This window comes from Lygodium microphyllum, chromosome 1 (assembly GCF_053477565.2).
Source record: "Lygodium microphyllum isolate KBCC chromosome 1, Lygodium_microphyllum_v1.1.10, whole genome shotgun sequence".
In the NCBI taxonomy this organism is placed as follows: domain Eukaryota; kingdom Viridiplantae; phylum Streptophyta; class Polypodiopsida; order Schizaeales; family Lygodiaceae; genus Lygodium; species Lygodium microphyllum.
The window spans coordinates 185,596,307-185,621,394 of NC_141135.1; the positions used below are offsets into that span (position 1 = coordinate 185,596,307).

At 42.4% G+C, this 25,088-nt stretch overlaps 1 protein-coding gene across 4 annotated transcripts in view; it reads right to left on the reverse strand.

Annotated features, from left to right (window-relative positions):
* The window catches only part of LOC148042075 (serine/threonine-protein kinase GRIK1-like), a 167,102-nt gene that overhangs the window by 67,976 nt on the left and 74,038 nt on the right, over positions 1 to 25,088 (reverse strand). The window lies entirely within an intron of this gene.

Consider the following 25,088-nt stretch of genomic DNA (forward strand, 5'->3'; position numbering starts at 1 on the left):
CAAACCTTGGTGGCATATTTCCTTGATGGGCAGCTGTCAAGAAAGTGACAGGACTGTATCACTCATACCATATCAAAGACACAGTAAGGTTTGCAAGGGAAACACTGAGTGTGTACAGCAAACGCAGAGAGAAGAAAAACTCAAAAACTTGGAAGAAGAAGAGTGAAGAAGATGATGAATGATGAATCACTGAATCATGCTCAATGAATCAAGCTGATACAATGGGGCAAAAGCTCAAAGATGATTGCACTGTTCTGGATGATCAGGCGTTTGTATCTGAAGGAAATCCGCATTGTATAGGGGGAGACACAAACGGTGGATGGTAGTAGGATATAGAAGGTAATGCCGAACAACGAAGGAAGGGACAACCAGCTATAGAGGAAGTAAAAACGCAGTCCTCAAGGGCCGTCGGGGATGAGGAAGGAGACCATTAGTTGTAGACACATACGCAACGAAGGTGAAAATCAGCAAGCCGGCCTGCCAAATGATCAAATGCAGCCCCAGAAGCACCAAGAACTGCAAAACACAAATTGTGGAGTGCAGCCAATGCCCACCAGAGCCAATGCCAAAACTGAAAAGCATGGAGACTGCAAAATGCAGAGATTGGCACAAGGTGGTGGAGGACAATACGAGGCGATGAGGATGCCTCCAGACTGTTGTTTGCTAGGTGATGGAAGGGTGATGCCAGCAAGGGAAAGAGGTTGCCAGGCAGCCAGGGAGTTATGGGCAACTTGTCAAAGAAGACTACAAACGAAACACAACTTGCAAGGAAAGAAGCGGGGTGCCAAACAACAAGGGAGCACGGGCCATGAACTACAATGTCCTCCTCGAGGGGTGTGAAGAGCAATGGAGAGGCTGGAGAGAAGAAGAATGTGGGAGAGAATGATTGAGAGCATCTGAATGAATGACTATGGAAGATGTAAAATGGGTGGAGTCAGAGCCATATTTAAAGGCACAAACTCTCTCGACAACTCTCTCACGTGGCGCCCACTGAAGTCACTTGTGTGGTACCCACCCACTAACTAATGATACAAATAAAGCCTTTTTGGGGCTGTAAATGGAAACCAAAATAGGAATGAAGTAAAAGAAGAAATATATATATATAGAGGCATCTACGTAAGGCCGCTATGGCCTATGAGACAAACTCCAGAGTACATCCATGTCTAATGTCATCTCATTAGTAAGATGAAAATAACACTGAAATAAGTAAGTAGCCTATGAAACGATGCTGAAAATAACTGTACAATGGGACTACGCAAGGGTAGAACCATGTCTAATGTTGTCTCACTAGTAGAAAGAAAAGAAAAACCAAATCTAATAGAACTATGTACAAAAATTGTGGTGGAGACTATAGGCTGTAGCTGATCTCAAGATTTGCACATGATTTCAGCTATGATTCGGTCCCTAATTGCTCCACTAATATGTCTGGTGGTGATTCTTCAATGTCTCATGATAATGGCTCTAATCCGGATGTGGTGTGACCTCCTCAGGCATGGTCTTGGTAGACGGGGTTGTCGTGCTAGATGAAGTGAAATGGCTCTATCCAATGTGACTCCACGGCAAGGAATGTTAAGGTTTCTAGTGGGATGGCTCTGTCTCTAATGGGCCAGTAGTGTCAATAGGATCGGGTCCATGGAAAAAGTCTATCATCACTACTCTCTGTGTGGGTCCCTCTAGGTGAGTTGGCCTCCTGTCTCGCAGTAGTGTTGTGTAGCACCTCTAGAGCTCTAGGAGGAAAAGATCAAGGCATCTCTAGTCTTCGTACTCCATGATGTGACGAAGAGGTCCAAAACCATCACGGAAGAGGCAATGGTACCATCCTCGTATGTCAAAGTATATTGTACATCTATATGTGTAGTGTTCCTCCATCTTAGGCTCTCGAACACAAAGCTGGCAAGTCCTATCCTTTGTCAAGGTATCTCTCCATCTACCTGTCTCCATTTATAGCCTATGAGAGGAGGTGTGAATCTATCCAATAGCAGCCTGTATGCTGTGGAAGAGATGGGTGTCCATGTATGCCAGTCAAATAGTGAAACCGTCATCAGAGAGAGACAAGAAGTGACTCCTATAGAACTCCATCCTTGATCCTAGGGGCAATGGTGGGTGGGTCCATGTCCTCGTTATCTTAGTCCTCAAGATATCAGCTCTAATCACCTAATTTAGCTCTGATCAACTGAGAGAAAGTGTAGGGCAGTCAAGGTTATAGTCATAAGGTGGAAGGCGGTCAATATCCAAACCATGTATGCTCATACAAATAGTCATCTATGAAAACCAACAATTCTTCTCACCTACAGCTGTTGGTTGTCTAGATGAAGTTAGTGCCAATCTGGAGTTGTTAGCAGATTAGTCAGTTCATGGTTGAGTCTGTACATGTGGTACAGCAAGTTGGGCACAAAGATATTTTAGGTATTTTATTTCCCAGCATTTATTGTGTTTTGGCATTATTTGCAGCCAGTCGGCCAGCATATAATGCTTGCCAACCAGTCATATTTTTGGCATTTATTTGGCCTATATATTCTCAGGCTTCCTCCTCCACATTTATTCATCACCTGACAGTTCTTGGGGATAGGGAGCATGTGCTAGAGCCTCCACACCTGGTGACTCGCATTGCTTCTGTACTGTCTCATGTCTTGGTATATGGATTCCATTTCCCGAGAATACATTTGAGTTCTCATCTGTATTGTGTTCTTTCTTTCCCTTTCTCTTTTGTCTTGTGTTTTAGCAGTTTATTTCAGCACATGTTTATGCTTCCATTGCTGCACCACTTCTGACATGGTATCAGATTTCAGGATTTGTGTTCCTGCTGTTTTTCCTTGCTGATTTCAAGACTGTTTTCACCCTTGCTGATTAGGCGGCTGCTAATCCAACCAAGTGACCTGTTTTACCTGCGTTTTTTGCTGATGTCAGCATCCATACAGCCTGCATGTCCGTTTCAGCCTGTGTTTTGGTGTCTCTGCACCTCCTCCTGACTACGCTTGCATTATCAGGCCGTTTTTGCTGTTTTTGGCAATTTTTGACTGATTTCTTGACTTTTTACAGCAGCTTCTGTCTTATTCTAATCAAAATTGGGTTATACCATATGTGAACTCTTGCTTTTTTGCAATCTGTGCTCATGTTTTGGCTATGCTCCCTCTCCAAATCCCTTCTTTTCTCTATTTCTTTTCTAAATCCTCTACAGATGGCTTCTCCATGCACATCCATTGATGACAAGCTCCATGGACCTGATTATTACATGTGGAGTGCAGTGATGAAGGCCCAGTTTATCCAAAAGCGGTTATGGTACGTGGTTGGCGGAGATGTGGCATGTCCTCAACAGACTTCTCCTATTCCATCTGATTTTGCTAAAGACAACCATGAGGAGACAATGCTTACATGGGATTCAGATGATGCTCGTGCTTCTTCGGTCTTACTTCGGTGTATTTCCAAAGAAGTCCTACAGGCGGTCACCTCCTGTAGGACAGCTTCAGACGTATGGTCGAAGTTGCAGTTGATGTACAAGGCTCCTTCCACCATGAGGACCGTTACTCTCTATGGCCAGCTCCAACAACTAAAGTTTGAACCCAAAGATACGATCCAATCATTCCTACTTCAAGTTACCCAACTCCAAGACCAGCTTCGCATTATACAGTCTGCCCTATCAGAGGCACATTTTGTTGGTACGGTACTCTACAAGCTTCCTCGAGAGTTTGATGGAGTAGCGAATGCTTTACGGGTGTAGACATCTACGACTCCTGTTAGTTTTCTTCATATGTCCTCGATGCTACTTGAGCATGAGGCTACTTTGCGACTACAAGGTCGGCTTCGGTCACATTATGGAGGTTCAGGTGAGGCTCTTGTAGCTTTAGAGAGGGGTTCAAAGATGAAAAAGTCAAAGGCCCAGTGTTACCACTATGGCAAGAAGGGCCATTTACGGAAGGACTGCAAAGAGTTAGCAACTTCCAGAAAGAAAAAGAAGCTGAAAACGATGTGGGATGTGGATTCCTCTGACGAGTCATCATCTACCTCAGATTTTGACTCAGCTCCTTCAATCAAGGCGGAGTCCAAGTCGCGGAAGGGATCCTCTTCTTTGGATCATGGGAAGGCTTAGTGGCCCCTTCCTCAACTGCTTTCTAGTGGTGGTGATGAGGTCATCCCTCACGACTCTCCAGTGCGCCAAAGAGAGAGTGTGAGAGCGTGGTGAGATGGGACAGCCACGCCTCATCTATATTTCTATACAGATGCACATGATCCAAAGAGGGATGTGATGAAAGTGTGAGCATGGTTGGAGCCAACAACAATGCAAAGCAAAGAGCTCTCACACACATCTGCATTATTAGTCAGTCATAACCAAAAAAAAGGAGTACTACAACCTAAGATCACTATAGAACCATTCACACCAAAGACAACTAAGTAGAGCTTGAAGTCTAACACTTCCCCTTAAGCTCAAGACAGCATCTGTACACCAAGCAGCTGTCTGAAAACACTAAACTTATCTTTACCCAAAGACTTGGTAAAGATATCTGCAACTTGTTCATCAGTCTTCACATACATGATATCAACTCTCCCTGCAAGAACCATCTCTCTGATGAAGTGGTAGTGTACCTCAATGTGTTTAGTCCTGGCATGGTATACTAGATTCATAGCCACGAGTATACTACAAGATTGTCACATAGCAAAGTCACTAGAGCATTCTCCTGTATGTCCAAATCAGCCATAAGCTTGAGCAACCATGCAATCTCACATATTGCCGATGCAGCACCCCTATATTCAGCCTCAGTACTCGACAAAGCAACTGTAGGTTGTTTCTTGCTGCTCCAGTTGATCATTCCACTTCCTAAGCCAAAAGCATAGCCACTTGCAGATCTACGATCATATAAGCATCCTGCCCAATCTGCATCCATGTATCCAACTAGTTTCAAGGGCTTATCTCTCACATAGAACAGCCCATAATCTACAATGGACTTAACATATCTCATAATACACCTAACAGCATCCAAATGCGGCTTTCTGGGCTTTTGCATGAACTAGCTTATGAGCCCTACAGCATAGCTCAAGTCAGGCCTAGTGATAGTCAAGTAGATCAGACTTCCGACCATCTGTCTGTAAATAGTCACATCCTCAATTTCAGCTCCAATGCTCATGTCTAGCTTGACATTCTACTCAAGAGCTATATCCAATGGTTTGCATTCAACCATGCCATACTTCTTTAGCATTTCCATGACATAATGCTTTTGCATCAGCTGTAAACCATTTTCAACTTTAACCACCTTAATGCCCAAGAAATACTTCAAATCACCTAAATCTTTCATGTCAAATTCCGATTTCAACATTTCCATAACACGTTGTATGCTCAAGTCATCATCCCCAGTAATTATCAAATCATCAACATATATGACCAGCACTACCAAGCCACTGTCAGTCTTTTTCGTAAATAGGCTGTGATCAGCCCTGCCAACAGTAAATCCCAAGCTTTGCAAGTAGTTATTGATCCTTGCATGACAGGCTCTCGGAGCCTACTTTAGCCCATACAATGCTTTTTTCAGCTTGCACACATAATGCTGAAAATTAGGGTGAGCATACCCTTCGGGCTGATCCATGTAGACATCCTCTGCCAAGTCACCATTAAGAAAGGCATTCTTAACGTCCATCTGCTGCAATTTCCAGCCTTTAGCAGCAGCCTATGCAATCACTCTGCGTATGGTTGCCATCTTGGCAACAGGACTGAATGTTTCCTCATAATCAAGTCCGTACTGTTGAACATACCCCTTAGCAACTAGCCTAGCTTTGTACCTTTCAACACTGCCATCTGACTTGCATTTGATCTTATAGACCCATTTGCAACCAATGGTCTTTTTCCCTATAGGCAGTGGCACAAGGCCCCATGTTGCATTTCTAGCCAAGGCATCAATTTCCTCATCCATAGTTGTGCACCAATGCTCATCTTCCACTGCTTCAGCATATGTACCTAGTTCTTTAATTTCCATCACCTTTGTCATATAAGCATAGTGCTTCGCAGAGTAACCACTGTAAGTCAACCTGTCAACAGGATATCTGACTCTCTGCGAGCGTCTCAGCTGTGGTACACTGCTCGATTCCCCTCTCTCATGAGGCGGAATGTACCTGTTATGCCTTGTGCTAGGCATATAGACAGACGGAATGCCAAGCTCACTGTCTAAACTGCCAACAAAGTCATAGCCTGAAGTCATAATACTAGGTGTCATCAATCTTGATGCATCCTCAAAGACTTTTTCCCTCCCTTTGTTGTCCACTACATCATGTCTCCCCCTCACTGACATAATGCCGTCAGTGGATGGTGTTACAATCCTCCTCAATCTACCCGTTCAAGGAGACACAGGAGAAGAGCCATCTATCACTGTAGGACCTGACAATGCAATACTTTGCTGCAAATCAACTGTAGATACTTGTGTAGAAGACATATCAATGGCACTATAGTAGGTGATGTATACCATGATGCCATCTCATCAAAGATAACGTCTCTACTCACTAGTATCTCCTGAGTAGAGGGATCATAGCATTTGTATGCCTTCTTCTCCTGCGAATATCCAAGAAAGACACACTTATGTGCTTTAGGATCCAACTTCTTCCTCTTCTCATCAGGCATATGCACATAAGCTATGCAACCAAATACCTTCATGTGACTTACATCCGGCTTGTAGCCATACAGCCTCTGAAAAGGCGCCACATCATGAATACCTACAGTGGGAGTCCTGTTAAGAATGTACATGGCTGTCATAACCTCTGCCCAATAATACAATGGCATACTCTTCTCATTCATCATCGCACGAGCAGCTTCCATCAACACTCTATTCTTATGTTCAACCACTCCATTCTGCTATGGAGTATAGCTGCAAGTAAGCTGCCTGCGTATGCCATTTTCAATCAAAAACCTGTCAAAAGAATTTGACACATACTCAGCACCGTTGTCTGATCTCAAACAAGAGATATAGCAGTTAAACTCTTTCTCTACCTGCTTCTTAAACTGCCGAAAAACAGCCAGCACTTCATCTTTTACCTTCAATATATATACCCAAGTATAGCGACTGTAATCATCAATAAATGTCACATAGTACCTCGAGCCTCCTATAGATGCATTATGGACTGGCCCCCAGACATCAAAGTGCACTAATTACAACGGACGTGTGCTCTACCTTACATACTTGACAAATGGCAACCTAGATTGTTTTCCAAACTGGCAAGCACTGCAAACATGACCAATGTCAGAATATGCAAACTCCTGTAACAAGCTGTTTTTTCTGCATCATTTGCAACCTCTGCAAGTTAACATGCCCCACTCTCTTATGCCAAATTTCCAAATCTCTGAGAGTGCTAGAACCATGGGCAAACATAGCTGAATTCAGCTTTGGCAAAGTGGCATCAAGAGTAAACATCCTACCATTCCTGTGACTGCGAGTAATCAACTTGCATCCATTTTCAAATTCTTCAATAAAGCACCCATGCTTATTGAACCTAACGTGCAAGTTCTGCTTGATCATCTAGCCTACAGACAGTAAGTTCTTTATAATTGATGGAACATGAAATACATCATGTAAGTGTTTCTTCTTACCATCATGAATCGCAAGAGACACTTTGCCTTTATGCTCAATGCTATGTTGCATGTCATCACCAGTGCATACATAGCCATTTTTCTCAGCCACCATGTCAGTGAACCAATCACCGTGAGGGGTCATGTGATTGGATGCCCCTGAATCAATATACCATACTGCATCTTCAATGGATTTTTCAGCAACCCTGTCTTTCACATATTGCGTGGCAAACAATCTATCTCCTGAAGCATCACCTGCCTGAGTGGACAAAGCAAAGTGTCCATGATGTTTGCCCTTGTGATTTCCCGGCTTCTTCTAGCATTCCTTTGCAATATGACCATACTTTCTGCAGTAATGACAATCCTTATGCTTATCCGGATTGTCAAATGGACGTTGCTGCTGCCAAGTGCCTCTACCACGAGAGCTAGATCTCCCCCTGCCTCTGAGGTTTCCACTTTCTCTTGCATTTGATCCCTACTGGATATTATTGTCATAGGATGCATTTTGTTGGCCTCCTCTGCCAGAACCATAACCTCTACCACGGCCGCCACGGCCCCATTGATTGGAATAAAAGATTGTATCCTTGCTTTTTGTACTACTAGAGCCTATACCCAAGTCAAGTTTAACCTCCTCATGGATAAGCAATGCAACCAGCTCGTTGAAATCCGGCATTTCAACCCGCACAAACACGGAAGTATCAAAATACTTATACTCTAGACCCAAGCCATTCAAAGTCACAACAACCATATCTTCATCTTCAACCTGCGTACCAACAGATGCCAGCTAATCTGCAATGGTCTTGATCTCTGTCACATAGTCTTGTATGGACCTGCCCTTTCTCTCCATCATGTTAAATTTCTGCTTTAACTGTATCTTCCTGGCACTTGTAGTGGTGCCTGACAAGTTCAAAGTCAACATTTGTGCTCAGCTTCCAAGTTCTATTCCTTTTGCATTAATTACTGAATATGGACGGACCTTCCAGATTCTGATCATGTCACTCTCTTGAATTGTAGCTATTAAGCTCTAATAGGCTTGCAATGATGCCAACCAACTATTGACACATATACCCATTGTAGACAAAGAGAATCTTGATTTATTAACAGTAGTGCTGCCCATACATTGGAGACAACACACGTACTACCTCCAGGATGCAAACAATGTATTCTCAGAAGGTATTCAGCCCTCAGGATGATTCATAAACTCCAAGCAAGTATGTTGTTACAGCTCACAGCCTAATCACTGACTTAGCATTCCATTAATAAACATGGACTCTCAATCTCATGCCAAAGAACTCCATGAACCAGTGCCTTATGCTCCCAAGCTGGCATAGTACCATTCATATTCCAGTCAGATTCAGCTCTAGTTCAGAAGTGATCCATGACAAACCAGCCCAAGAACCACAGATTTGCCCTTGCTTGACCCTGACTTCAACAAGCATAGACAAGCGCTTTATCTTCAGCCATTAACTCCTCTTCATCAGGAATCCTCAACATAAGAGTGACACCTTGCAGTGATGAATTCAAGTATCACAATAGCTCAGTTGCTGATCATGCTATCAACCAAGAGAAATAAGTGCACTCTTCAAATGCTGTGCACGCTGTCAGTCAAGGGAAAAACGCAATCTCTGAGTCCACGTTATCAACTAGGACAGCAGGCGCAATCTTCAGATGCTGTCCACGCTGATCTCGATGCTCACTCCACGCTGGCATGGCTTCTTACTCCACGCTGAGGTGGCTGCTCACTCCACGTTGACGTTGCTGTTCATAGATTATGTGAAGGCCAGACTGAACGCTGCCTGTCTCATGTGCAGATATTATCGCCATGGCTGCTCACATCATTGTCCATGCTAGCACAAATCACTTACTTGAGATTGCTATTGACTGCAGTCCATAAGCTCCTGGTTATGCTTGCTCTCTGCTAGAACCACACTCTGATACCATGATGAAAGTGTGAGCATGGTTGGAGCAGGTTGGAGCCAACAACAGTGCAGAGCAAAGAGCTCTCACACACATCTGCGTTATTAGTCAGTCATAACCAAAAAAAAGGAGTACTACAACCTAAGGTCACTATAGGACCATTTACACCAAAGACAGCTAAGTAGAGCTTGAAGTCTAATAGGATGTCCCTGACGCATTGACCGAAGTCTGGCATGTTTAAATCCTGGAGCTGGGATTTACATCCAAGTTCATGATGGGCTGGTTATTTGACAGAGAGCGGGTGGCTTTCGTCTAGAGCTCACATGAGGGGACACTTTGGCGGTCTAGCCAAAGAAGGGGAATCCATGGTCATTTATGGGCTACAAACATTGGTAATAGGATGATCACGTATGCTACATCAGAGGCATTGTTGACAGACATGAGAGCTGCTATGATTCTTCTCTATTTTCAGGAGTTGGTACGATCGACATCGACATCAAGTTCTCTCCAAGGCACCTTGGTGATGGCTTGCACACCCACTACTTGGTTATCCATGGTTCTACTCTGATGGACATTGTTGTATGTACTACGATGTGACATTATCATTGTATATTGTATTGTATCAAATCACCCTTGATCTGAGAGAGGGTGTTAGCAGATTAGTCTGTTCATGGTTGAGTCTGTACATGTGGTACAATAGGAAGGGCACAAAGATATTTTAGGCATTTTATTTGCCAGCATTTATTGTGTTTTGGCATTATTTGCAGCCAATCGGCCAGCAAACCAGTCATATTTTTGGCATTTATTTAGCCTATATATTCTCAGGCTTCCTCCTCCACATTTATTCATCACCTGACAATTCTTGGGGAGAGGGAGCATGTGCCAATGCCTCCACAGCCGGTGACTCGCATTGCTTCTGTACTGTCTCATGTCTTGGTATATGGATTCCATTTCCCGAGCATACATCTGAGTTCTCATCTGTATTGTGTTCTTTCTTTCCCTTTCTCTTAAGTCGTGTCTCAGCAATTTATTTCAGCACATGTTTATGCTTCCATTGATGCACCACTTCTGACAGGAGTATCTATGACATGGAAGCTCCCGTAATCTGTGCTAAAATGTCACTGCCTCTGAAGAGTGCCTCCATAACTATAGATGTTACCCCTAGCTCTACTCTGACAATGGGATGTAGGATGGAGGGCTTACTCCTAATCATGCATGTTATCATCATGATCAATGGCCTTTCCATGCTATCCCAATCATCATAATAATCTCTCTCTGCTCCAGTTTGATCAATGCCTGGGCTAAGATGGATGCCTATGGTGCAAGTCGCAACTCCATATCTCTGCTCCATATAATAGTGTGGGTGTGACTAGGGTGTCAAACAACCATAGCTTGATGTGAGGCTCCTAAAACTATATGTGAGCACATTGACTCTTGAGTGTCCCTACTGCTAAATAGCCTCATGCCAAACGTACCTCTGATGCCCCTCTCAACAAAAATCGTGGACTAAAGAGCCTGACTCTCACATAGACATATTCTGTCACATGCTCCATTGACTCCCCTAAATGTGAATTGGTACATAGATCTAGTCACCCATGATGCTGAAGTATTGAAGACCATGGTTTTAAGCAGCAATAGATCCTCTTATCTCAAGCTCGACCCTCCTCCATAATGGCCCCGAGTGTGAGGATATGGTTCAATGTGGTATATGCGTGTCTAAAACCTACCTGTCCTTGTGCTCTCTTGTCTTGCATCTCAACCCACTCATTGAGTTCATGCCCCAATATAGATCCGTATATCTTGGCCAAAGTATGGCCGATCATGATAGTCCTATGGTTGCTAGGGATTAGAGGACCACCACTCTTAAATAGTGGAATTATAGTATTGTCTAACCAGCTGATAGGAAAGCCTTCATATACTACTCTATTGGGCATATGTCCTAGTATGGGTGCTAGTGTGTTGCAAGCATGTGAGAAATGTTCTGCCACTCGCCCATTCTCATCCTGTGCCCTCCCATTTTGTAATCTATAAATCGCATCCCTAACCATTTTCCAAGTGAAAAAAGACCACTATGTTGGCCTACAAGCCTATGGGGGCTGCATTGGTGGCTATCCTTGCAGGTCATACAACTATCTCCCATAGTCAAGCCAAGCATCTAGTGATATAATCTGTACAAGGGCTTGCATTTCATGAAACATCTTCCATACAATCTTGCGATCCCATCCCAAAAATAGTTGATATATCTCTGCTTCTACTTTTGCTAAGTAGTCTTGTTTCTTCTTCTACACAAGAGGTTTGAAGAACATCCTTGCTTGACAATGTGTCCGACTACCTAGCGCCACTTCTCTCTGTAAGCGAGCCCAAGTAACTCTACACTCATCATCATACCAGCTATTTTGGAGAGCAATAGAGCATGTGGATCTACATCAGAGGCAAGGTGTGTGGGGATGCATACATGGTTGATCTATGTATGGCCTCCGCTAAGTCCCTTGTGCATTCCTCCAACAATCTACTCAAGTCCAATATATGTAAACTAGTCTGCACAGAAAACCAAAGTAGATGGGTCAGGTCTCTTCTGCAATGTAGTATTTGGGATCTACTACTATGCCAATTGGTCTCTTAAATACCTTAAAATTTTGGATATTTGGTATCAATGCCGGTGAGCCTATCAAGTAGTCCACAGTACTTGCCTCTCCTTTGTGATTCCAACTTGTCAAATTGTCAAATCTTGGCCATTGTGGCAAACCATTAAAAATGGCTAGTCTATGTGCACTTCCCAAAGCCAATTGATGTGGTTCAGCTGGACTTGGAGAAGGCTTTTGATCATCTAGATTGGTCCACCCCATGCAAAAGATGGTTTTCGGACCTAGAATATCAAACCTGTTCTACACCATTAGCAAGGGCTCATTCACAAGACTGATGCTAAATGGAGGTGTTACAGAGCCATACTTGCTGTCCAAATTTCTTGGACAAGGGTGCCATTGAGCAATTAAAATTAAAGGCCTGAATTAAGAGACCATTATCATGCATTTGGCCTAACTTAACGCCACAAAAACAGCCCCAAAAAAAGTATTCATAAAAAATGCATTTTAATTCTGACATAAAACAAATGCCCAAAAATCCCTATATAAGGACGTGAGGATCCTACTTTCATCCCTAAGTATTCCCACTTATAGTGCCACTTTTTTATCATCATCATAATCACCCTTATTCTCCTCTACTGTCCTTGCCATTCCCTGGAATGCTCGCTACCATATCCAGAGGATTGCTGGTCAGGCATCAGCATTGCTAGACCTGACATCACCTTCTAGCTGCTGACATCATCATCAGTGGCTGCATTTTCGTCCCCAACTGGCTGCATCTGGTTACTGCATGTAAATTAAGACTAAATTACTTGAACAGAGTTGAAACGAGAGAGGAAAGTGTGTGAGCTTCATGATTCACCCCTTCTCCACCCTTGGCATGATGCATTTTAGTGATTAATCTACATTAATCCTTAGCAAGTGTCCACATGCCTGCCACATCACCCACTTTCTTGGCTCTAGCCCCTGTGCACAAGCATTGGAACCCTGTGTTTTAAATGGCCTAAGCTCCTGGTCAAACACATCACAAACATGTGCTGTTAGCCATCCCCCTACCGCTGCCCCACCCCACCCCCCCCCCCCCCAAAAAAAAGAACCCTATATGTATATATATTCTATAATATATGCATGGTCACAGCTCCTTAAAGATATCACAGTAATTAATCAACACCTTAATTTATGTGACACTTCCTACCATAAAGATATGCAGCTCTTCTAGGTTTATGGGATGAGGCTACTCCACAATGGCCATAACTTTTTCTACATCCACCTTGATTCCCTCTTTTGAGATAATGTGCTCTTAATACGTGACCTCTTCAGCAAAGAACTCAAACTTGGGTTCCTTGGCAAAAAGGGAATGGACTCTTAAGAAGTGGATAACTATACACAAATGCTCCAAAACATAGTTTTGCAATAGATTAGGATGCATCAAGGAAGACTAAAACAAAGTGATCTGGATAGGGCCATAAAACTATTCATGAGCTTCATGAACATGGCTTAATGCATTGCTAAGACCAAATGGTATTATCAAAAACTCATAGTGCCCATATCTGGTCCTTAATGTGGCCTTGGGAACATCCTCATCCTTAATTCTAACTTGGTGATACCCTAATCTGAAATCAATTTGTATGAGGAATTTTGCCCCTTGCAATTCATGAAAAATATAATCAATTTTAGGAATAGGAAATTTACACTTTAAAGGTTATCTTGTTTAATGCTCTATAGTTGATACAGAGTTGCACAGAGGCATCCTTGTTTTCCACCAATAGAATTTGCACATACAATGATACACCAACGCTGAAATAATAAGGTAGATGAATGATAATAAGATGATTGATGAAAGTACAATTGATAGAGCCTGAATATATAGGCTGAAGCATCCACTTTCACTTGGACCGTTATTTAATTAAAAGTGGTGTAAAACGTGTTCACACCTAGACCCACACTTTTATACATACTAATGTGTGTTCATACATGGGGATGAATAACTAACTGCCTAGTGCTGTAAAAGGCCTAGATACACACTTTTACACACAAGTTGTCAAAATGCAGCCAGCTTGATGGGCAATAGGTGCACTCTCACATAAATTATAATTGTTAATTAGTGTGATAGTTATAGGAAACATTTTAAGGAGCTATGACCGTGTATATTATTGAACATATATGTACAAGGATTAGGGGGGCATAACTAAAAGCGCATGTAAGTGATACATGTGGCCAAGTGCTTAGGCCATTTAAAGCACAAGGCTTCCAAGATTTCATGCGTGTGCACAAAGGCTAGAGCCATGTAAGTAGGTGATGTGGTATAGAGGTATGCATGCCCACAATTGCTAAAGATCAATCATTAATGTGATTATTACCAAAATGGATCTTGCCAAGGCTGAGGATGAATCGTGCAACTCCACACACACTTTCTCCCCCTTGAGAACTGTTTTCGTCCTTGAAAAACAGATTTGGGAAGATCTAAACGAAAAGTGAAAACCCTTTTTGAATAATGCTTAGATGCTCCCATGTTGAACTTTCTTTTAAATAATCCTTTCAAACACTTTTTGTAAATAGTATTCCTAGTTCATCTACTACGAGCATCTAATATCGTTTCAGGTTCATGTAGAGGGGCTGCTTATCAAAGAGTTCCACTATTTCATCCCTTAAGATGAGATTATAAGCTTCACCCATTTTTTTGGTAATCCAATACTAAAATCCATGGAGGTGGTCTCCTATTTTCATGAAGGAATTTCTAAAGGGAGGAGAAGATTTCCCAACTGTAATCTTTCAATCTTATTGACCTGGCTCTTATTAGAAACGATTACATAATCCTAGACTGATAAAATTGACTCAAAGACTGTAAATACTGTTAACTTGTGGGTGTCCTGCACTAGGACTATCATGACACACACTTATAGAGTATTTGACGCCGATGTTCTTGATCTTTTGGGACACATACTCTACCTTTGTAGACTAAAGAGCCATCATCTATGTGCCGAATTCTTCCAATTTAATCCCTCATGAACATCCCTTGATTTTTCTTCTCAGGCAGAGGCCCTTTCATTTGGATCCCCTTCTTCGATGGTCTGCATATTTTTAAACAAGCAAGATCAACCTACCATTTTCTTCTAATGGATTCAAGTAGATTTGAAGTAAACTAGGTAAACTCAATCCATTGGTCATGGGCATACTACTACGGTAATTGGCAACGATGTTGTATTTTCCTATGCTATTCTTGAATTCGTAGTCGAACTCTTGGAAAGGTTGAGCTCGACTTGCCTAATACCCTTTAGATAAGTTTGATTAGTAAGCCACTTGTTTTCACCTTGTATAGTGTATTTGCTGCATTGAGCATTGTATCTATTCATTCATCATTCAAATCTCATTATATTCCGTGTTCATTGTCTCTATGTTAACCCCAACTATGTTTCTTTCTCAATCTGTGTGTTTGCCCTACAATTGTGTTTGTATTATGTAGACGAGCATTTCTTTACACCCATGTGCAGCCCCACTCCCCCACATCGAACATGTCTAGCCGCTTGAGGACACCACCTAGTCACCTATACCCCCAAGAGAAATCCAAGGAGCCATCACACCTACAAAATGCCAAGTCCCTCCAAGAATCACGGGCTCCTACTACAAAGATAAAAGCCTCCCAAGCCTCCTCCTCTTCATCTCCCATGCCCTTAAAATCCATGCTCTGATCCTCCAAAGTCTCCAACTTATTGGAGTCACCTCCAGCAATCCAAGTGTCGCAACTCTAACAATCCAACCACAATCTCAAACCAAAAGCTTGTACGTGCACAAAGCTCCATGGGTGCATAGACATTTGAGGATCCCAATGCATGAATCCCAATGTCTAGCCTAACCCATACTCCCATAGAACTCTCCCTACAACAATCATATCAAGGTCCTATATACAAAATAGAAGGCTCATGCCAATCAAAATAAATACTCCTCCACTCCTACCATGGGGCCTCAATAGAGTACTCCTACTAGGTATGAGAACCGCTTGGAAGTACCTTTGTAAATGCATGCTCTGTCGGCTTGGTAGGGGTAAGCTTATGCTCCTATAGAAGAAGGATGTCGATGCCACAATGCATCTAGCAAGGACTTGCTGCTATGAGATTCAATTCCATGTATCGAAGAGAGAAACGAGAGACAATGAACAATAGACCATATGAACTCATGAGAGTGTATTAGCTTAAGATTGTGCGACAGAATGAAAGTACAAAACACAACTACTGTCTAAGGTTGACTTAACCACATTCCCACACCCTAACTAGAGTTGGATTAACTTAAATCTAGAGTCTAAAGTCACTACATTTAAATTCCTATGCACAACAAACTTTGACACTTTATTATTCCATATCACACAAATTACATTGGGCAATGCCTAGAATTGGCAAATTCTAACACCCCCCTCTAATACCAATGTGATAAAGTACAAGGATCATCAATAACCAAAGGGAAATAAGTCCAAGGACTTGCAAAAAGCCTCAAACTTCTCATGTGGTTAAGCCTTGGTGAAAATGTTTGCAATATTTTCTTGTGAAGGAACATACATCAAGCTGATCTCTCTTGCATAGAATCTCTCTCTAACATAGAGGTAGTGAATCCCAATGTGTTTTGTGCGAGTGTGAAACACAAGATTTTGTGCTACTGTAGTAGCACTTTGATTGTCTAAGAGAATGGGTGTAGGACCCTCCAACAAAACCTATAGATCAGCTAGTAATCTACGCAGCCATAGATTGAAAACCAAGTCATTCAGTACTTTTCCTAGAGATGCCACCTGAGAGAGCCGGGGCGCTACTAGAGAGACTTCAATGGGTACCACTTGAGAGAATTGGGACACCACTCAAGACAGACAATCCCTATAAATATGGCACTGACTTCCCTTATAATACATCCCACACATTCATCCCTTTTGATACTTTGTCACTCTTTTCCATATTCTTTTCTTCTTTCTCCATCCTCTCTCCTCCTCCTCCTCCTCCTCCTCCTCCTCCTCCTCCTTGTCGTCTTCTTCTTCTTCTTCTTCTTCGCACCCTACTCTCTCTCTCGTTTGCCTTCACAACAATCATATTGTAACACACAATTAGAGCCAGAAGTGCTCAAAGAGCCAAGAAGATCCTCTACTTTCAAGAAGGCAAAGACAAGTTGCTAGAGCGGCAACATCTTCTAATCATTGCAACATCAGGAGTTATCCTTATCTTCTTCTCCTTCCCACCCTCCCTTTTAGAGGTTGACACTTTGATGCTATGGCTTCTCCTGACGGACAATCCACTGGGTGCTCCCATTGCGGCAATAATGTTCATACCCCCAAAGACTATCGACTTCAAAGTTTGCTCCCCACGGCACCAAAATATATGCATCTACCACTTGGCACTCCTTGTGCCACATCTCCCTTCTAGGCCACGGTGATCATTCTGCATCAGCTATCAAATTATTATGCTCAATGCAATAAGACACATCTAATGCACAATAAGATTTAACAAACAAAAGGAGGATCATCAGGCCCCATGACCTCATGAAGACAGCTACAATGCACTACAGAGGTTCCCCAATCCATTTTTGAGTGCAGTGGCTTTCCTAACCACTAGTTCTACAATTGGCTCCACTAAGAGATAGTGATTATTGGATACCATCATCTTGTTCATCTGCTCCTTCAAGAGATAGAGGTTGTTCAACTCCTTCCTCTCCTTCAGCTCCACAATCCACTCCACTGCAAGACAGTGACTGATGTCCACCCTTGGCTCTTGAGAAGCTATCCATTTTCTCACCTCCCTTGTTTTGCGCCATGAACACCGATTCTGATTCATGCATCAAGAAAATTCTATGTGATACCCCTTCCTTCACTCCCTCTTCTACTCAAGTTCGAGAGGCCACCTCTGGGAGCTACCTAGCCTTTGTTCAATTGGATCCCCAAATGCCTTCTTTGGCTCTATCAACAGCATTTCCTTCACCTTTTGATGTTTCGAAGGCCATGATCCATGAGTTTCTTGATTCCGTATCTCTTTTGGAGAGGATTTCAGTGAGGGATTCGAAGGGGGCTCATTTATTTTTCTTTAGAGGGGGATCCCATTCCTTTGGATTCAGAGGGGGGTCCTTTCTCAGCCCACAGTTCTTTATCCACCTTGTCAACAATCCTTTACATTCTTGGGGTGATTGACAAATCTCTACCACATCATCCATTTCATCACCCACTTCCTCATCTATTTACTCTTTCTCTTCTTATCATTAACACCCAAGATTTACAAGTTCTTCCTAGTTTGGGGCTTTGGATGTTTTACCCATGGCTTGGTGGCTAGGCCTACATATACCTTCCAACATGGAGTAAAAAGCTTGTGGCTTCTCTCGTGAGATTAAGCTATGGATTCTACCAGCTAACCATGTCTACTATTCTTCACTACATGTTACCTTACAATTGGAACATTGAGCTCCTTGGGTTGATTTTCTTCTCTCTCACACTCCTCTTTCACTCCTTTTTGGACCTAAGAGGGGTTGTTGAGAAACCAAGTCATTCAATACATTTCTCCTACTTCATTCCTATTTTGGTTTCCATTTACAACCCCAAAAAGGATTAATTTGCATCATTCTTTAGCGTTGGGGCACTACCCGAGAGAGCTGAGGTGTGAAGATATGCTAGGGTTTACATTGAGGAAACACAACATGTACATTCAAGACTGAAACACAAAGACTCAAATAGAGAGAAGCAAAACTCAAACCCTAAATGCAAAACGCAAAACGCAAAAACTCAAAACTTAACATAGAAATAAACATAGCGATAAGAAACTCTGAAGTGAATGAATGTTGTAAATGAATGTAAGAGTATATAGAATGCCCAAGGGCAGCACAATGCAATGTCGAAGAGTGACGTCCACAGGAAATGAATCCCAAGTGCAATAACCACCAACCGGAGATGAGAGAGTGCCAAGGCAGGTGCCACTTGGACAGTGTCCCTTGTGGAAAAATTGTTCGCTTTTCCAAGTGTCCTAGTACAAAGATGATGAAATCATGCAATGCATAGGAAAAGGTATAATAGAGAGCAAGTCCTATATCGAAGATAAGTGCCAAAACTTGTAAAATACGAAGCGGGGTAGAAACTCCCACTCAACCTGGATGTCAATGCCAAAGAAAGAAGAGGAGCCTGAGGATGTCAGTCTGCATGTAGTGTCGAGAACAAGTTGGATGAAGAGGATGAAGCAACCCTACTGCAAGAGCAAGGATAGAAGTCACCGCCATGAGAGCATCAAGAGAGATGCTTCATGATCCGCCACGGGAGGGGAAGCCTCTATGCTAGTCGAAGAGTAAAACTCTAAGTAGATGGAACCATGAAAGAAACGGCACATATCTTCTCTCTCCAACTCAGAAAGAACCGGTGCAAGCCTGCATGTTAGCCCTACACTAATATACAAAACCCTGCAAAAGAGAAAAATCTGCAAGCACAAAGGTGAGTAGTGAGATACTCTAGAAAACAAAAACTGAAAATAAAATAAAGCAAACTAAGTGCGATGCAATGAGTATGTAAGTATGTAGTGGAAGTCTAAAAAAGGAAAGGTCAAGTGTGTGGCCACCATTATGTGCAGCAAGATAGGGAAGTGGTCCTAGAAAGTGCAGTGGATGTCCAAGGAATGGATGCGTAAAGTGCAATAGGTAAGCCACTATCAAACCAGTCAGTCAATCCTTCAGGAGTAGTGAAGAAGATAGACTACTGAGATTATTTGCGTGCCACATATCCAAGAGCCATTGGGGCAGATGGAGTAGATGATGCAACAACCAAAGTCGTAGCCCCACTGGACTAGCCAACCGGAGTGAAGGTAGTCGCAACAATCTGTAGTGGTTTTCTAGGAGGAAGACCTTGGGCTGCCGTGGTACGACACTCCTCGTCTACATGGCCCAATCTCTGACAATGTATGCAAAACCTATTTTTTAAAGGAATTTGCTACCAAAGAGATTGTGTTTCTTTGGTTTCATCGGAGGAAGTGGTGTCACCCTTTTTTCTTACCTTCGCATCTTGCAAGTTCTTGCTACTGGTGGGTTTTCCTCCCGAAGAAGAGGCAACCAACCCCCACCCCTCTAAATGGATATGTGTGGAGGACTTCTTGTGGACTTAATCATGCAACCTCACATAACACAAGAACTAACACTCAAACTTGTAGAATCTCGACAATCTAGGTAGTAAAAATGTGTCAGATAAAATGAAAGTATTTGTCAAGCAACTTGTTCAAGAAGAACATGACCTAATCATCATTTGACTTCTGAGAGCCAATAGTGGCAAACTGGATAAGTAAACACTAATACTCGGCCAACTTGACTTTCAGATCATCCCCTTTCTTAATGGAAAACTTTTGAAGCTCAAAATCGAGATTAATAAGTCGAGTGCAATCTCGAGACACATAACGGTCAATGAGATGACTCCAACGCTAGGATGCAAGGGGAAAATGTTGTAACTGAGAGTGAAATTCAGGAAGCAACCCCTGCATTAACTCAACATTGGTTGTGAATTGCAGGCTCTCCATTGACGGATGTGAGCAAGGTGAGCTAATCAAGGATCCGGCATAGGCTCAATGCCAACAACAAGGCCCCAAACTCCCTAAGATCCAAGCACTTTGTTGCATAAAGTTCGACCAAGTGGTAAAATTTAACCCGTTAAAACGAGTCTTATCCATAAAGGCATTTTTTGTCATGACAATAGGAGCGATAGTGCTAGGAGAGGGAGGTGTGTAATGAAGATAGGATGAATAGGGAGGTGGAGTGGAGTACACTTCAAAAGTAATCCCAAAGTGCCCACCATGCATATGAGAAGTATGCATAGCGGATCCAAATGTGGACAAGGATGGCCTGAATATGGGCATGGTAACCACTTATGAAGCCCAAGATGCAAGGATAGAGATGTGGGAAGCAGAGGATGGAAATCTCTGCATAGGAGTGACGGGATGCCCATCACAACCGTCTCAAAGTGAAAGGATGTGGTAAAGTGGGGGTAGATTGAAGATACAAAGTGAAAGGGTGGCATTTCCCCTAACAATGCACCAAGAGGTGGAGTGAATGAAGGGTAGATAGATGGTGGAATGGAGAAAGAGAAAATGTTAGGAGTAGAGATGGAAGATCCAACCCCTAGTGTGCTTTGAGCGAAAGTGAAACATAATCCAAGGGTTTGGAATGAAAATGTGAGTAGATCTGAATGTGGAGAAGACAGTGGTGGGATGGGAGGGAGTTAAGAATTGCGGTTTACTTGCACAAATGAAACAGATGGTAGAGATATGCCTGATAAAGGGTATTTGCTTCGAGAGCCAACTCTATTGAAGTTAACATACTGAAAATCATTCGGATCCTACATAACAAAAAAAGAAATAGGAGCAGATTTTGGCTCGTACAACTCAAAAGGGTTATATGAACCTAACAAAAGGCCTCATGGAGACAAAGAAGATGGATCACAAGGCGTACTAAGTATCATAATCCCTCCAAGATCAGAGAGATGGCTAGTCTCACCACTCAGTCCAGACAGAGTAGTAGCAATTGTTGGAGGAATATAAACCGAACTGTACATGATGCGTAAGTACTCTGCAAATTCTTCATCTATAAGATGACCAAAATGAGAAAAAGAAGATGTAAAGGTGAAGGTGTATCTATCTCCTGCTCAAGACCATTATGCCCTCTCAAAGCCTCAAATGATGGACAAGCCTAATAGGACATCATAGGATCCGAAAGAAGATGCCTGAGACATTGAGTCAAAATCGAGTCGTGTATGAGTCTCGCACAAAGACTAGTCTCCACAGTCACCGTAGAATACTCTTTAGAAGAGCACCAGCTCTAATACCATGTGAAGATATGCTAGGGTTTGCACTGAGAAAACACAAAATGTACGACCAAGACTACAACACAAAGACTTAAACAGAGACTAGTAGAACTCAAACCCTAAACACAAAATGCAAGACGCAAAAACTTAAAACTCAAACACTGAGACAAACACAAAGTGAAGAAACTCTAAGGTAAATATATGTTGTAAAATTTGAATGTAAGAGTATACAGAATGCCCAAGGGCAAAGCAATGTAGTGTCAGAGAGTGATATCCACCGGAGACAAATCCCAAGTGCAGTAACCACCTGTCAAAGATGAGAGAGTGCCAAGGTAGAGAACTATCAAGCGATAATAAGAGAGATGTTTCCTAATGTAGACGGCCCGCTGGATAGCAAAAACGCATGTACTGTAGTAGTTGACCAGTAGGAGAGATGGCAGCAGTCTGTCACCTGGTACCAGTTGATCAGGTGTTATGATGATGTAGCAAATGGAGACCTCCAAACAAAAAGCTGATGGATGAAAATAGGCTGCCTAGGGCTAGATAGTGATGGGCTGCAATCGGTGATGGATGGCCAGCAAATGGTAGGTGGTTGATGGCCGAAATCTGCACAATAGAGAAAAACCTGCACAAAAGAATAAGGCTGAATGGTGGGCAGGCTGTCTATTTATAGATATTAAAGGGTGTCCCAAAAATTAGGGTTTTGGGGGACCACTAAAACTCTCTCAAACTGCACAACAAATTTGTGTTTTTCATTAATCAAGAGTGTTTTGGGGCTGTTTAAAAATGCTAATTAGCTCTGAAAGCGTGTTTTAGCTCAACATAGGGCACCACTCGAGAGAGTTGGGACCCCACCTAAGACAATTTGTGCCTACAAATATGGTACCAACTTCCCTCATATTCTACATCCCACACATTCATTACTTCTAATACTCTATCACTCTCTTCCATATTCTTCTCTCCTTTCTCCATCCTCTCCATTGCCGTTCACACCTCGTGAGGAGGACGTTATGGTTCATGGCTTTTGCATCCATCTCCACCTAGCATTTTGCAGTCTACATCATCTAGCATCAACCCTCCTCACCTAGCATCATCATTAGGCTTCCTTTGCAGCAGATTCAAGCCATTTACAGCAGGTTACACCCTCTTCACCATCCCCTACATCACATACCTATGCTTTTATGTTTTCTTCACTCCTGAAGGGCTGCCTAGTAGTCGCCTGACTGCAGCCACTTAGACACAAAGATCTTCATCAGATATTCTTGTGTTTTCTTCTCCAGCTAATTGCCCAACAATTGCCTTGTTAGCAGCCATCAACTCAAAGAGATTTCAGCATGTCCTTCATCTCTCACAACTCCTAAGGACTACGTTTCACTCCCTCTACAACAAACAGCTACTGTCCTTTCCTTCACCCTTCAACATTTGACACCATACACATTCAACTATTGTTGTGAAGGATGTCCTATGCTCAACCTCACAAGACGAGGTAGCCACTGTAGGTTGTTTCTTACTAAGCCATGAAATGCATGAATGGCCCAAAAAGAAACAATATCTACTAGTAGACTATGGAGTGTCTGAGTCTCTAACCCAATCTGAACCACTATAAGCCTATAAGTACAAGTTTTGCCCCTTGGAAAATATCAAGGCATGTGTCTAAGTATCTTGTAAGAAATGGAAGATCTGCTTAACAGCTTGCATCGATGAACTGTACGTGGACTGTGTATAAACCTACTCACTTGGATACTACAAAATATATATTAGGGTCGTATGTTGCAAAGATAGATAAGGCATCCAACAGCCTGGCTGTAAATTGCAACATCAATGATCTCACTACCATCATGCATAGAAAGCTTCAGCCTTGGCTCCATAGGAGTACTCATACATTTACAATCCTGCATGTTAAACCTACATTAATTTTTTCTGCATACTGTGACTGTGACGTAATGATACCATGCTGATTTTGGGTGAACTAAATCCCAAATAGTAATGTAAGGTGCCCATATCTAACATAGCAAATGTATCCTTCGATCCTGCCTTAAAATCTGCAATTTTATCCTCTTTAGGTCCGCTCAACAGCATATCATCTACATAAAGAATTATGGCCAACGAGCTCCTCCCCCCCCCCTCCCCCCTTCATTCTTAATGTAAAGAGCACGAGCAATTGGACTATTTGTGAACCTTGTGTTGTTCAACTAAGCATCTATCTTTGGACACATGCAAAAGGAGCTTGTTTCAACCCATACAAAGCTTGTGTAGTTTGCAAACCAAGTGCTCTTTGCCTTTAACCGAAACCCTAGAGGTTGTGATTCACAAATATCCTCATGTAGGTCACCATTAAGAAATGTTGTCTTAATGTCCAACTAATGCATTTTCCATCCATGATGGGCAGCCATAGTAGTAACACATCTAACAGTACTCATGCGGGGATGTAGGAGCAAAAGCCTTTGCAAAATCTATGCCCTTTTTCTGAGCATATCCTTTGGCACTCAAGCATGCCTTGTACCTATCAACAAAACCATCAGGCCTTGTGTTTGAGTTTAAAAACTCATTTTATGCCAGTAGCCTTCTTGCCAGGTGGCAACTCAACAAGATCCCAAGTACCATTAGTAGCAATGGAGTCCAACTCCTCTTTCATGGCTTGCAACCAATGTAGATCGTGTTGTGTAACATCAATTGAAGTAGGTTCATCCTCATCCAAAAGTGAGCTTATAAATGCATATTCATCAAGAAGAGCATCTACTTCCAAATTTTCCACAAAATGAGCCCACTTTGCATCATGAGCAGCCTTTCAAGTGCATTGAGACACAGGAGTATCAAAATTCTCTCTTGGAGAGTCTATAACAGCCAACTAAGGACTGTTTTTTCTGCATTTACAACAGCCTTTTCTTGCTCAAATACTTGTTTCACTACTAGAGGCAAAATAGGATCAACCAAGGGCTAATCTAGAGAAGGTGGAGTAGCAACAGTTTGCTCTAATACATCTGTTTCTGCAATTACAGCAAGCATGGATGCCAATGCGAGTGACAAAAGAATCTCAAAGACATCACCTTTCTCACAGGTGGCTGGCATTTAAAACTAATCGTGAAAAGAGGCTGCATTTTCAGCAAAAATGACATCTCTGATGACAAACAAGTGTGAGGATCATACAAACAATTGCCTTTGCTCTCTGAACTGTATCCAACAAAGATAAATTTAAGTGCCTTATCATCTAGCTTCCCACGAAGCTCTTTAGGCACATGAGCATATGCTATACACCCAA